This window comes from Mercenaria mercenaria, unplaced genomic scaffold, assembly GCF_021730395.1.
Source record: "Mercenaria mercenaria strain notata unplaced genomic scaffold, MADL_Memer_1 contig_3527, whole genome shotgun sequence".
Lineage (NCBI taxonomy): Eukaryota > Metazoa > Mollusca > Bivalvia > Venerida > Veneridae > Mercenaria > Mercenaria mercenaria.
Genome location: NW_026461674.1, coordinates 37,561 through 52,262, shown reverse-complemented (window position 1 = coordinate 52,262; position 14,702 = coordinate 37,561). Strand labels below are relative to the sequence as shown.

The window sequence follows — 14,702 nt, the reverse complement described above, 5'->3', positions numbered from 1 at the left end:
AAATGTATTATATAATCTACTCTATTTACGACGAAATTGATGAATTTGTTCCAAGCGATATGCTGAGAGATTGCAGAAATAAGTTTAATATAAAAAGAATCTCGAGTATACATCACAGCCATGTCATAATATTTTAATTTGCCCTATTCTTTTCCATTGAAAATTACATTCATTTTGTATGAGCAGCAAAAGGAAAGGCCCAAAAGTTATGTCATCGCTGCTTAGTGATAACCGACCACTGGATATCCATGTATAGTCCGGGAGAACATTCCTTATATCAGCCACGCCACGGGAAAACGAACATACTGCGTTTGCGACCAGCATGGATCCAACTGCTAGACCAGCATGTGCATCCAAGCAGTCTGGTCAAGATCCATGCTGTTCACTTTCAAAGCCTATTGCAATCAGAGAAACTGTTAGCGAACAGCATGAATCCTGACCAGACTGCTTGGATGCGCAGGCTGGTCGCAAACGCACTATGTTGGTTTTCTCATGGCACGGCTCAATTTTGATGCCACAGTTGTTCTGTCTGGAGAATACAATGGCCAGAAAGCTAATTTTAATGTTAAATGCCTCAAAATATGTGCAATTTATAATATTATCTTTTTTTCAAATGAAAAGAAATATATAATGTAAATACAAGAAATTAAACTTTTTTTTCGGTGCTCATGCAAAATGAACGACAGACTAGGATCAGCAAATCCATGGATCACGCTAATCATTTCATTCCTTAATTAAAATCCTTCAATGGGTTTAGGAGATACAAGGCGGACATAAAATGGAAGTCTCAAACATTACACTTCGACTTTGACCTTGTGCCGACATGGCTGTCTCATTGAGTTCTGCACATCTTCTTGATGAGGTGGTCATTCCACCAGTTTCGTGAAAACCTTTCAAGGGGTTTAAGCTATATGGAGTGAACACAGTTGTAACGGACGGACGGAGACCATTCCTATAACCGCCTCAGTAGCCTAGTGGTAACGCGTCCACTTTTGAGTGCGGGAGGTCGTGGGTTCCATCCCCGGCCGCGTCATACCAGACGTAAAAGATGGTACTAGCGGTTTCCTTGCTTGGCGCTCAGCATTAAGAGGGAAGTGCTAGGACTGATCAGCCCGGTGTTAGAATAATTTGACTGGGTGGGGTATCATGTCACGTGTCTATGGCGTGATATTCCAGTGAGGCAGCACTATAAGTTTTGCATTGTGCTCACTGCTACAAGTAGACACCATCGTTTAAATGACTGAAAATTGTTGAAAAAGACGTTAAACCCGAACACACACACATTCCTATATCCCCCACCACTCATGGCAGTGAATCAATTAACAAAGTTAAAAATTTTAATAAGCTTTTCAAATTTATAAATAAATTTTATTTCCATATTGTTGGTACAAGGAAAATAACCAATGTATTCAAGTCGATGGCTTTGCAGACTTTCTAACAAAATATTTGTGAACTGACCAAGCTGAGCAGACCTGAAAGACAAAAAAAATGTAATCATTTTCCAGCATGTATACAAAACAAGTAGGCCATGGTAGCCCTATATCGCTCACCTGAGTTAAGTTGCTTGTGGGGATGGGGGTAAAGGTGCGGTGAGACATTGGGGAACGATGTGATATGACAATATCAAACATGAAAGTTTTTTTTAAAGTTTTTCCACTACATAAATATGGGGTAAAGTGACCACATCTAGTGGCAATGCTTTTTTATGAAAAAATAATTTGTACAAGCTTCGTATAGGGTCTTCCAAGGATCATTTGTTATTTAAAAATTTGACCTGCTGTTTCTGACAAGAATGTTTTATGTTTCCGATAAAAAAATATATGGAGAAATGGCTACACCTCCTGGCAGCCATGTTTTTTGACAAATCAAAATAGTTTTAACAATCTTTGTAGAGTGTTACACAAGGTCCATGTTCGTGAAATTATTTTCAAATCGGGTCAGCAGTTTCATACAAGAAGATTTTTTTAAGTTTCCACCATACACATACTCAACTTCCACCAAATGTTGTTTAGTGTAGCCGGACCGGTGGACGCCGGAAAATGAGCGATAACAATAGCTCACCCTGAGCACTCTGTGCTCAGGTGAGCTAAGAATGCTAGTAGAAATTAATGACTTTACCAAATATTGCTAAGCATCATAACTTTGTAAATCACCATAAAGACTTATGAAACATTTGTAGTGTGTATTAGTTCACTACACGGAACAACTTTGTGAAGTTTTAATGTATTCTCACTAGTTGTTAATGGGCAAAAAAACAACAAAAACTTCACTTCAAATCATGAGGCTGATGTGGATGCCAACAATTGGGCGATGTCTTCTTCCAATAGCTAAAAATTATTCAACCTTAAACATCTAGAATATGCACAGCTACAACACAGGCTTACTGCTATGAAGTTTCATTCATATCCTGGCTTGGTCAATTTATATTAAAGCGACATTATGTGCATTTTACTGCACATACTGTGTTTGTGTGAATGTTTATAAAAGCAATTTTTGGTTGCTGTGCATCTAAATGTGTTAAATTAACGACAATGCTGCATAAGTATTTGAAGCTTATTCTTTAGAAATAAAGAAATCGGACTATTAAGATAATAGTTCTTTTGTTCAATCTTCTATTATCTCCCTTATGTACAGGTAGAGATTCTGAAGTTGAAGGGACTCAACTCCTGTGTGCAGTTTGTTTTCTCTTAAAAAGACCGCCCCAGTCAAAATAAGAAAAGTCATATTTGGAATGTTATTATTTCGTACTGGTAACAGGAAATTTTTGGAATATTAGGTTAAAAGCTATAATTTCCCACACCAGTTTTACACAAACATTTATTTCAGCTTTTTTTACTTGAAAATAATGCATATAATTCCACTTTAAACGCTGAACCTTAAGGGCTAACTCCTTAATCACTAACTGCGATAAATAGCCCCATACAAACCTTCCCAGTGGATGTACAGAGAACAAAAACCTTCCCAGTGGATGTACAGAGCACACAGAGTTAAACTACTGGTATTCTTAATGTCTAAGTATTTACCTGTTCCAGGTCATTGTGACCTTTGACCTACTGACCTCAAAATCGAACTTGACCTATATTTTATGATGTTACACCTGTGTACCAAAATGTGTGAACCTATACCTAAGAATTCTCAAATTATCATTCGGAAACCACTTAACTGTTCACAGTCATTTGACCTTGACCTTTCACTAACTGACCTCAAAGTTGAATTTCACCTGTATTTTGTAATGTTACACCTGTGTACCAAACATTATTTAAATCTGTTAAGCCTTTAATGAGTTATTGTCCGGAAACCATGAACAAACTAACAGACCAACCAACCAACAAGCTCACTCCTATATACCCCCAAACTTGGTTTTGTGGTGGTAAAATGATGCCATAATTGTATAACACATGTCCCCTGAAAGTGCTTGACAGAGTAATAAATTCTACAACAGTGCTATCACTCCAGAAAGAAGAGGACAGGAGTTGTAAACATAATAATTTCATATACTGGTAGATGTAAAATTTCGAAGTCCAAAAGAAGGGCCATAACTCCAGAAAAATAATTGGACAATATGCAAATGCGCTTGAGGAGCTGAGTACACATGAATAAATGAGACACAGACAGTTCAAACATTATATGATTCCCAGTTTGTTGACAGCTGCAGCATACAAATCCTGAATTAAAATGGACTTTACCCTAGGTGACCTTGACATATGACATCATGACCAGAAATTATTGGAGGTCATCTTCTCAAGGAGACTGGGTAAATCAGTTTTGCTGATACTGATCTATGAAGGATTTGATGCTAGGTGACCTTGACCTTTCACACATGAAGGTCATCTACTAAAGGAGACCAATCATCCAATGAAATCTGAAGTATGCAGGCCAAACAGATCTAAAGATACTGATTTAAAATGGATTTGACCCTAAAAGACCTTGACCTTTGACTTTAGTCACTTTACGACCTGCTAATGAAACATCCAATAAAATATGAAGGTTCAAGGTCAAATAGTTATCTCAAGGTAATAATCAGAAATGGATTTAACCAATTAGGACCGTGCAACCTTGACCTTCGACCCAAAAATCAATAGGGTCATCAACTTAAGAAGACCAATCAACCTGCGAAATATGATGGCTCTGAGAATATATATCAAGATATAGAGCAGAAACGGATTTCCTATATAAGGCAGCTGTGACCTTGACCTTTGCTGCAGAGACCTGAAAATCAATAAGGATCATCTGCCAGTGATGACCAACCTCCATATGAAATATGAAACTCCTATGTCCAATTGTATGGGAAATATCATCCTAATACAGATTTCCTATGACCATGACCTTTGACCCAGTAATCTGAAAATCAATAGGGGTCATTTACTGGTCATGATCAAGCTCCCTGTAAAATTTCATAACCCTAGGCCCATGCCTTCACAAGTTATCTTCCGGAAACGATTTCACTATTCTGGGTCACAGTGACCTTGCCCTTTCACCTATTATCTCAAAATCAGTAGGGGTCATTTGCTGGTCATGACCAACCTCCCTATCAACTTTCATGATCCTAGGCTAAAGCGTTCTTGAGTTATAAATGTATCATCTGGAAACTGATTGGTCTGCAGACCGACAGACAGACCAACATCAGCAAAACAATATAACCCTCCTTCGAAGGGGGCATAATAAAGACACTACTGGAAATAAGAACAGACTCAAAGAACACACCAGTAGTGTATAGATCTCTGCACTTTTCACAGGCAAAAACTATCCATGCTAACCATTTTCATCAACTGGAGTATTCCATTTCCACTTGCTTTTTGCCATTGTCAATTTGAAGATTTGTTTTGAATCATTCCACATCAAATTTGATCCTAAAATAGAAACAAGAGGGCCATGATATCGCTCACCTGAGTACCATTGCTTTAACCAAAAACAAAAAAAAAAAATTCTTACAAGGTACAGATATGTCAAAATACACCTAAAAATTGGAGGTACTATCTATGTTGTACCACAGAAAAGAGGTCTCAGTTTTTTCCTACGGCCAATAATAAAAAAGTTACTAAATAAGCTATTTATAGTAATATAAAAAGGAAGTAATTAAAAAAAATTATTGTAAGTGAACAAAAGAAGGATCTGCCAAATAAAAACAAGAGCTGTGCAATGCAAAGCAAATGCAGAGCAATATTCACACAAAACAAAGTCATATGACCTTAAGTGTGACTTTGAAATTGAAGTGAGCAATCCGATACATGCGCTTTGCACGTCTTTTCAATGAGGTGAACATTTTTGTCAGGTTTCTCTGAAATCCATTAGGGGTTCAAGAGTTACAGAGCGGAAGGAAATTGCTAACCAAAACACAGACAGACAGAAGGCCACCAAAGCGATAACATAATACGTCCCTGCGGGCGTACTATAAAAAGGAATCGAGATCTTATAGTATGTGATACAAGTTGTGTGCAAGTTTGGTTAAAATCAAATCGTAAATGAAGCTGCTATTGTGCAGACAAGGTCAAGATAGCCAATTTTGGCACTTTCAGGGGCCATAACTCTAGAACCCATTATGGGATCTGGCCACTTCAAGAAAGGAACCAAGTTCTTATGGTGACACAAGTTTTGTGCAAGTTTGATTAGATTCAAATCATAAATGATACTGCTATTGTGGTCAAAATAGCTAATTCCGGCCTTATCAGGGGCCATAACTCTGGAACCCATTATGGGATCTGGCCGGTTCAAGAAAGGAACCAAGATCTTATGGTGACACAAGTTTTGTGCAAGTTTGGTTAAAATCAAATCATAAATGAAGCTGCAATTGTGCAGACAAGGTCAAAATAGCTAATTTTGACCCCTTCAGGGGCCATAACTCTGGAACCCATAATCGAATCTGGCCAGTTCCAGAAAGGAAGCAAGATCCTAATATGGTGATACAAGTTGTGTAAAAAATAGGGATGGCAACGAATAGCAATTTTGGTATTCAAATATTCGATCAACCTTCCGAACGAATATTCGGTCATCAAATGATCAACAAGTCAACTCAAAATCTTATGAATTTATTGTACCCTTAGCAGCTATCTGCATTAATTCTACTTTCGTTTACACTGGAAGTAATTCAGACATTGACGAATTAAGATTGACTATAATCGTTCTCATCGCTTGTTCATGTTTTGCATATAAAATATTTGATATTTGCCTTCATTTACATATAATTTATATAGGTTTCACATATTTTTACATGGATGTAGCCCTCCTGTAAGTAAGGTTCTCTCCACACATATTACACGTAGCCAATTTCCTATCGGATGATAGTGTGAAATACTTTAAAAAGACTGGCGGCATTCTTGCATTAATAGCATGAACAATATTTTCAATTAAACAAGGTGTAAAATTAAGACTGTGGGGTGGGGAGTCTAATAAAAGATATATTTTGCTTAACTTTACCCTTAGTCTGAATATTGAGTAGATTCTACTATTATTTTTTTTCCATATGAAATGCATTTCTATTATCAAGAGGATGGTCTGTTTTACATAAAAATGTATTGTATTGTATTGAACATAAAAATAATATTCATCACATTTGACTTGTTTTCAACACTTTTTGGCATTTTTCTTTATTTAAATGCATCTTAAATCGACTTTGATTGAAATCTGAGTCAATAGTTCAAGTGCTTTTTGATGATTTTTAATTACATGCGGTTCGCACCTACCGAAAACAAGGCGATTTGTAACGGATTTACATCAATTGGGGAGCAATAAAGTTTCTAAAGGTAAGCAATTAGCGGTATTTTCTACAGGGTATGATGTCATCACCATAGCGATGTAAAATCTCTGCATGCTAATATACAAAGTGACACGTCTGACAGCGACAGAAGCCATTTTCGCACGTATATGAAAGCGAATTTTGGTAAATTAGATTGACGAACATACTGGTTCTTTCATTTGGGTTTTATTTATTTCTTAAGATGTTATATTTTTTTCCAAATATTCGAATAGTGAAACAGTATTCGAATATTCGTGTCATGAACGAATATTCGTTGCCATCCCTAGTACAAATCAAATCATAAACAAAGGTGCTATTGTGCAGACAAGGTCAAAATAGCTAATTTTGGCCCTTTGAGGGATCATAACTCTGGAACCCATAACGGAATCTGGCCAGTTCAAGAAAGGAACCAAGATCTTATGGTGATACAAGTTGTGTGTAAGTTTGGTAAAAATCAAATCAAAAATAAAGCTGCTATTGTGCAGACAAGGTCAAAATAGCTAATTTTGGCCCTTTCAGGGGCCATAACTCTGGAACATATCATGGGATCTGGCCAGTTCAAGAAAGGAACCGAGACCTTATGGTGATACAAGTTGTGTGCAAGTTTGGTTAAAATAAAATCATAAATGAAACCAGTATCGTGCAGACAAGAAATTGTTGACGGACGGATGGAAGGACGCACAGACTGACGACGGAAGAAGGGCGATCACAAAACCCATAGTGACAAGGTGAGCTAAAAAGTACAATTTCAATTATGACATCAATGAATTTAAACATAACTATATACACACAGTAATAAGTGTCACTTCAAATTCGTTATAATATACAAGAAAATATTAAATTCACCCAGTGGTTTACAGGTAGCAAGTATGATCTATCTTTGTATCATTATATAATCATGATTTTGTTTTTATTATTCATTATATATGGGTTTAACATCAGTTCAGACAGTGATCCAATTATGTTAAGGCAGTCAGTGAATTGGCTGTTTTTCTGCATTTTGTACACATACCAAAAATTACTCAAGATTCCTGAAGTAAATGACAATAGCAGAGGTGGGGATAAACATGTACACAATAATTACAACAAGAGGACCATGATGGTCCTGAATCGCTCACCTGTCCCAACATGACCCAGTTTTGAACTGAGTATGACATCGTTTTTTTCTATTATTTGACATAGTGACCTAGTTTTTGAGCTCATGTGACCCAGTTTTGAACCTGACCTAGACATCATAAAGATGAACAATCAGACCAACCTTCATACAGATCCCATGAAAAATATGGCCTCCAGAGAGGTCACAAGGTTTTTTCATTATTTGACCTACTGACCTAGTTATTGATGGCATGTGACCCATTCAGATTTTGTTTTTAAAAAAGCATTGTGTGCATTTCTGTAATTTTATATACGTTTTTATATGCTTAGAAATTATTAGACATGCGTATTTGCATTATTTCTATACGTAATTTACGCTAATACGCATCTTATCTGGAGCCCTGTGGAACTATTTTTTGTCTTTCGCTGGATGTTACGCAAGCTTTGTAAGCCTGCGCAATTCATAAAATGCACATTTATGCTTAATGAGTTACATTCGAGTATTGCACAATTACAAGTCATAAATATGACAGATTACATCGTATATTGGTCATAGCAAAGGGAATTCACACAACTTAACTTCATTCATGCAGTGAACTGTTTGAAGTTTGAGAAATCTAATGGAACTACATCCCTTCACTGTGTTATTTGGTCCGTTTAGACTTAGAGAATCGTTGGATAGCAAGGACTCGTCAAAACGATTTCATCGTTTAGCCGACTCAAAAACTAACATTTTTCAGATATTTATAGTCTAAAAATCTTTAATACAAACCTCTTTTTTTTTAAATCTGGACAACACCAACACTCACAACACTTTTTCAAGATTTCATCAATTCACTTTACATCTGGAAAGAACTTCTATCTGGAATCTGCTGAAAAATGAGAAAATATTTTAGTACTATATTTGCAGACTAGTTCTGTTATATGCATATTTATCAAAAGTGTGATGCTGCGGGAGTAATAAAGCCATTAAATAATAAGAGCTGTCACAGGAGACAGCGCGCTCGACTATTTCGATGCCGGATAGTGAAACTGGGCACATCTGAGGAAACTAGAGCTGTCACTGGAGTGTTTAATGACTCCAATTGTGGATGAAGATATTGCACAATAGCCTGAGTCTATGTAAAACAAGAGCTCGTCGAACACGAAATGCCCCCCTTGATGCATTTAGTAATTGCACAAGGAACAAAAATTATATGTTCACTGTAAATTAAAGTTCTACCATTCTGTTTTAATCTGACTTTGACCTTTAACCTAACAAGAGATTACAAAGTGATATTGGTGCCATCCATCGAGTCATTTTTGAATGTTCCAAATTTCAAGACTAGCTCAAGGTCAAAATCAAGGTCAAATTTCGTTTCAGTACAATATAATGTGTATGTGGTCCAAATTTGAAAACTGTGGCTTGAGAAATGTTAAAGTAGGTCACTAGATCAATATCAAAGTCAAAGTTCATTTCGGTTGACAGAAATATGCAAGTGCTTCAAAATTTGGAGGCTGTAGCTTGAGAAATGTGAAAGTAGGTAGTAGGTAAAAATCAATGTCAAATTTCAATTCAGAACACAATAATATGCATGCAGTCCAAATCTGAAGTCTGTACAATCAGAAATGTGAAAGTAGCTCACTTGGTCAATCTCAAGATCAAAGTTCATTTCGGTACACAAAACTATGCATGTGGTCAAAATTTGAAGCCTGTACCTTCAAAAGTGTGAAAGTAGGTCACTAGGTCAATTTCAAGGTCAAACTTTTTTTCAGTACACAAAACTATCCATGTGGTCCAAATTTGAAGGCTGTAGCTTGAGAAATGTGAAAGTAGGTCACTAGGTCAAAATCAAGGTCAAATTTCATTTCGGAACACAAAACTATGCATGTGGTCCAAATTTGAAGCCTGTACCTTCAAAAATGTGAAAGTAGGTCACTATGTCAATGTCAAGGTCAAAAAATTTTTTGGTGCACAAAACTATGCATGTGGTCCAAATTTGAAGGCTGTAGCTACAGAAATGTGAAAGTAGGTCACTAGGTCATGGTCAACTCATGTCAAGGTTCATCTTGCCACTCAAAACCATACATATGGTCAAAATTTAAATGTAGGTTATTGACAAGAAGATTTTAAAAGCTTTTCCCTATATAAGTCTACATAAACCATGTGACTCCCGGGGCGGGGCCACATTAGATCCCAGGGCAATAATTTGAATCGTCCTGGTAGAGGACCACTTGATGATAATTCATACTAAATTTCAAAGCCCTAGGCTCTGTGGTTTTAGACAAGAAGATCAGAAACTGCTTTAACTGTTCCTGGCCAATGTGACCTTGACCTTTGACCTAATGACCTCAAAATCAATAGGGGTCATCTGCTGATCATGACCAACCTAAGTATCAATTTTCCTGAAACTAGACCCAAGCGTTCTTGAGTTACTGCCTGGAAACCGTTTTACTGTTCCTGGTCACTGTGACCTTGACCTTTAACATACTGACCTCAAAATCAATAGGGGTCATCTGCTTGTCATTACCAACCTACCTATCAACTTTCATGATCCTAGGCCCAAGTGTTCTTGAGTTATCATCCGGAAACCGTTTTACTATTCAGGGTCACTGTGACCTTGACCTTTGACATACAGACCTCAAAATCAATAGGGGTCATCTGCTGGTGATGACCAATCTCCCTATCAACTTTCATGATCCTAGGGCCAAGCGTTCTTGAGTTATCATCCGGAAACGGATTGGTCTACATTCCGACCGACCGACATACCGACCAACCGACATCTGCAAAACAATATACCCCTCCTTCTTCGAAGGGGGGCATAAATATCAACTTAAAGTAATAAGAGAGGTAAAGATAAAATGTATCAAAACAATATATAAGTATATCCTAAGCAAAAAGGGGCATAATTCATTAAATATTGGTGCCAGAGTTATGCAGCTTGTGTCATATAGTGTGGGTGACGATGTTGAACAACTATTTTAAGTTTGAATCAAATCCATTCAGTAATAACAGAGACAGAGTGAAAGTGCATCAAAACTTTAACCTAAAATTCTAAGTAAAAAGGGGGAATAATTAATGAAAAATTGGTGCCAGAATTATGCACCTTGCATCATATGATGTGGGTGATGATGTTGAACAACTATTTTAAGTTTGAATCAAATCCATTCAGTAATAACAGAGACAGAGTGAAAGTGCATCAAAACTTTAACCTAAAATTCTAAGTAAAAAGGGGAAATAGTTCATGAAAAATTGGTCCCAGAGTTATGCACCTTGTGTCATATGATAAGGGTAATGATGTTGAACAATTGTTTAAGTTTGAATCAGATCCATTCAGTAATAATAGAGATAGAGCGAAAGTGCATAAAACTTTAACCTGAAATTCTAAGTAAAAAGGGGAATAATTCATGAAAAATTGTGCCAGAGTTATGCAACTTGTGTCATATGATGTGGGTGATGATGCTGAACAACTATTTTAAGTTTGAATCAAACCCATTCAGTAATAACAGAGGTAGAGTGAAAGTGCACCAAAACTTTAACCTGGAATTCTAAGTAACAAGAGCTCGTTGAACACGAAATGCCCCCCTTGATGCATTCAGTAATTGCACAAGGAATGGAAATTATATGCTCACTGTAAACAAAAGTTCTACCATTCTGGTTTAATCTGACCTTGACCTTTAACCTATTAACCTAACAAGAGATTACAGAGTGATCTTGGTGCCATCCACTGAGCCATTTTTGAATGTTTCAAATTTCAAGACTAGCTCAAGGTCAAAATCAATGTCAAATTTCATTTCGGTACAAAACAATGTGTATGTGGTCCAAATTTGAAAGCTGTGGCTTGAGAAATGTGAAAGCAGGTCAACAGATCAATTTCAAGGTAAAAGTTCATTTCGGTAGACAGAACTATGCGTTGCTTCAAATTTGAAGGCTGTAGCTTGAGAAATGTGAAAGTAGGTAATAGGTAAAAATCAATGTCAAATTTCAATTCAGAACACAAAAATATGCAAGCGGTCCAAATTTGAAGCCTGTAGCTTCAGAAATGTGAAATAGGTCACTACGTCAATCTCAAGATCAAAGTTCATTTCGGTACACAAAACTATGCATGTGGTTCAAATTTGAAGGCTGTAGCTTGAGAAATGTGAAAGTAGGTCACTAGGTCAAAATCAAGGTCAAATTTCATTTTGGAACAAAAAACTATGCATGTGGTCCAAATTTGAAGCTGTACCTTCAAAAATGTGAAAGTAGGTCACTAGGTCAATAACAAGGTCAAAGTTTTTTTTCGGTACACAAACCAATGCATGTGGTCCAAAGTTGAAGGCTGTAGCTACAGAAATGTGAAAGTAGGTCACTAGGTCAAAATCAAGGTCAAATTTTATTTTGGAACAAAAAACTATGCATGTGGTCCAAATTTGAAGCCTGTACCTTCAAAAATGTGAAAGTAGGTCACTAGGTCAATAACAAGGTCAAAGTTTTTTTCGGTAAACAAACCTATGCATGTGGTCCAAATTTGAAGGCTGTAGCTACAGAAATGTGAAAGTAGGTCACTAGGTCAAGATCAAGGTCAACTCATGTCAAGGTTCATCCTGCCACTCAAAACTATACATGTGGTCCAAATTTGAATGATGTAAGTTATGGACATGAAGGTTCTAAGTTTTTCCCTATATAAGTCTAAATGAACCATATGACCCCTGGGGCGGGGCCATATTTGACCCTAGAGGGATAATTTGAACAAACTTGGTAGAGAACCACTAAATGATGCTACATTACAAAATATCAAAGCCATAGTCTTTGTGGTTTGGACAAGAAGATTTTCAAAGCTTTTCCCTATATAAGTCTATGTAAACCATGCGACCCCCAGAGCGGAGCCATATTTGACCCTAGGGGAATAATTTGAATAATCTTAGTAGAGGACCACTAGATGTCATATACAAAATATCAAAGCCCTAGGCCCTGTGATTTTGGACAAGAGGTTTTTCAAAGTTTTTTTCCAATATAAGTCTATATAAACCATGTGACCCCCGGGGTGGGGCCATATTTGACCCCAGGGAAGTAATCTGAACAATCTTGGTTGAGGACCACTAGATTTTGCTACATACCAAATATCAAAGCCCTAGGCCCTATGGTTTTGGACCAGAAGATCAGAAACCGTTTTAACTGTTCCTGGCCAATGTGACCTTGACCTTTGACCTAATGACCTCAAAACCAATAGGGGTCATCTGCTGGTCATGGCCAACCTAACTATCAATTTTCCTGACACTAGGCCCAAGTGTTCTAGAGCTAGTGGCTGGAAACCATTTTACTGTTCCTGGTCACTGTGACCTTGGCCTTTAACATACTGACCTCAAAATCAATAGGGGTCATCTGCTGGTCATGACCAACCTCCCTATCAACTTTTGTGACCCTAGGCCTATGCGTTCTTGAGTTATCATCCGGAAACCGTTTTACTGTTCAGGGTCACTGTGACCTTGACCTTTAACATACTGACCTCAAAATCAATAGGGATCATCTGCTGATCATTACCAACCTCCCTATCAATTTTCATGATCCTAGGCCCAAGTGTTCTTGAGTTATCATCCGGAAACTGTTTTACTATTCAGGGTCACTGTGACCTTGACCTTTGACATACAGACCTCAAAATCAATAGGGGTCATCTGCTGGTGATGACCAACCTCCCTATCAACTTTCATGATCCTAGGTCCAAGCGTTCTTGAGTTATCATCCGGAAACGGATTGGTCTACATTCCGACCGACCATCTGCAAAACAATATACCCCTCCTTCTTCGAAGGGGGGCATAAAAAGGGGGAATAATTCATAAAACAAGAGCTGTCGGAGGACAGCAACGCTCGACTATTCAACAGCCTTGTCAACTGAATTAATACGGAAGTCAAAAAAGGGGCATAATTTTGTAAAAATGGGAAAAAGGGTTATGGAACCTTCACAGTGCTTATCAGCTCATAAAGTGAACAAGTGCGTGAAGTTCAATCCTTTCCCATAGGTGGATACTGAAATACCAGCTTACATAAACAAGAGGGCCATGATGGCCCTATATCGCTCACCTGTTATCACTGCACTTGAGGACAAGAAGGTCGTCAGAAAAAATATCTAAGTCCAAAGGACAGGAACAACAAAGGAAAGAAATTTAACCAAAAAGAAAAAACAAAATCTTACAAGGTACAGATATGTCAAAATACACCTAAAAATTGGAGGTACCATCCATGTTGTACCACAGAAAAGTGGTCTCGGTTTTTCCCTACGGCCAATAATAAACAAGAGCACCGCCTTGCGGGTGCTGACGCTCATCTGATTTTTTTTGTGTAATAGAAATATTGTCCTACCCATGATTTTCTAAGTCTAAAAAGGGCCATCATTCTCGCAAAAAGCAGGATAGAGTTATGTTTCTTGATGTACAGTGTCCACTTATGATGGTGAAAAACTGTTGCAAGTTTTAAAGCAATAGCTTTGATAGTTTATGAGAAAAGTTGACTTAAACATAATACTCAACCAAGAAAATGATTTTCTAAGTCCAAAAGGGGCAATAATTATTGTAAAAAGCAGGATGGAGTTATGTTGCTTGCTGTACAGGGTCAGCTTATGATGGTGAACAAGTGTTGCAAGTTTCAAAGCAATAGCTTTGATAGTTTAAGAGAAAAAGTTGACCTAAACATAAAACTTAACCAAGAAATCTGATATTTTCTAAGTCCAAAAGGGGCCATAAATCTTGCAAAAAGCAGGGCGGAGTTATGTTTCTTGCTATACAGGGTCAACTTATGATGGTGAACAAGTGTTGCAAGTTTTAAAGCAATAGCTTTGATAGTTTAGGATAAAAGCTGACCTAAACATAAAACTTAACCAAGAAAACTGATTTTCTAAGTCCAAAAGGGGCAATAAAT

At 37.2% G+C, this 14,702-nt stretch overlaps 1 long non-coding RNA gene across 5 annotated transcripts in view; it reads right to left on the bottom strand.

The window, feature by feature from the left end:
- Nucleotides 1-1,346: 1,346 nt before the first annotated feature.
- The window catches only part of LOC128553142 (uncharacterized), a 38,214-nt gene continuing 24,858 nt past the window's right edge, over nucleotides 1,347-14,702 (bottom strand). For 3 of the 5 annotated variants that reach the window (XR_008369272.1, XR_008369268.1, XR_008369270.1), the window contains 3 exons: nucleotides 8,601-8,700; nucleotides 4,705-4,850; nucleotides 1,347-1,472 (listed from right to left, as the gene is read on the bottom strand). This is a non-coding gene — a long non-coding RNA (uncharacterized LOC128553142). The remainder of the gene's footprint in view (nucleotides 1,473-4,704; nucleotides 4,851-8,600; nucleotides 8,701-14,702) is intronic. The other 2 variants (XR_008369269.1, XR_008369271.1) reach the window with 1 other exon arrangement.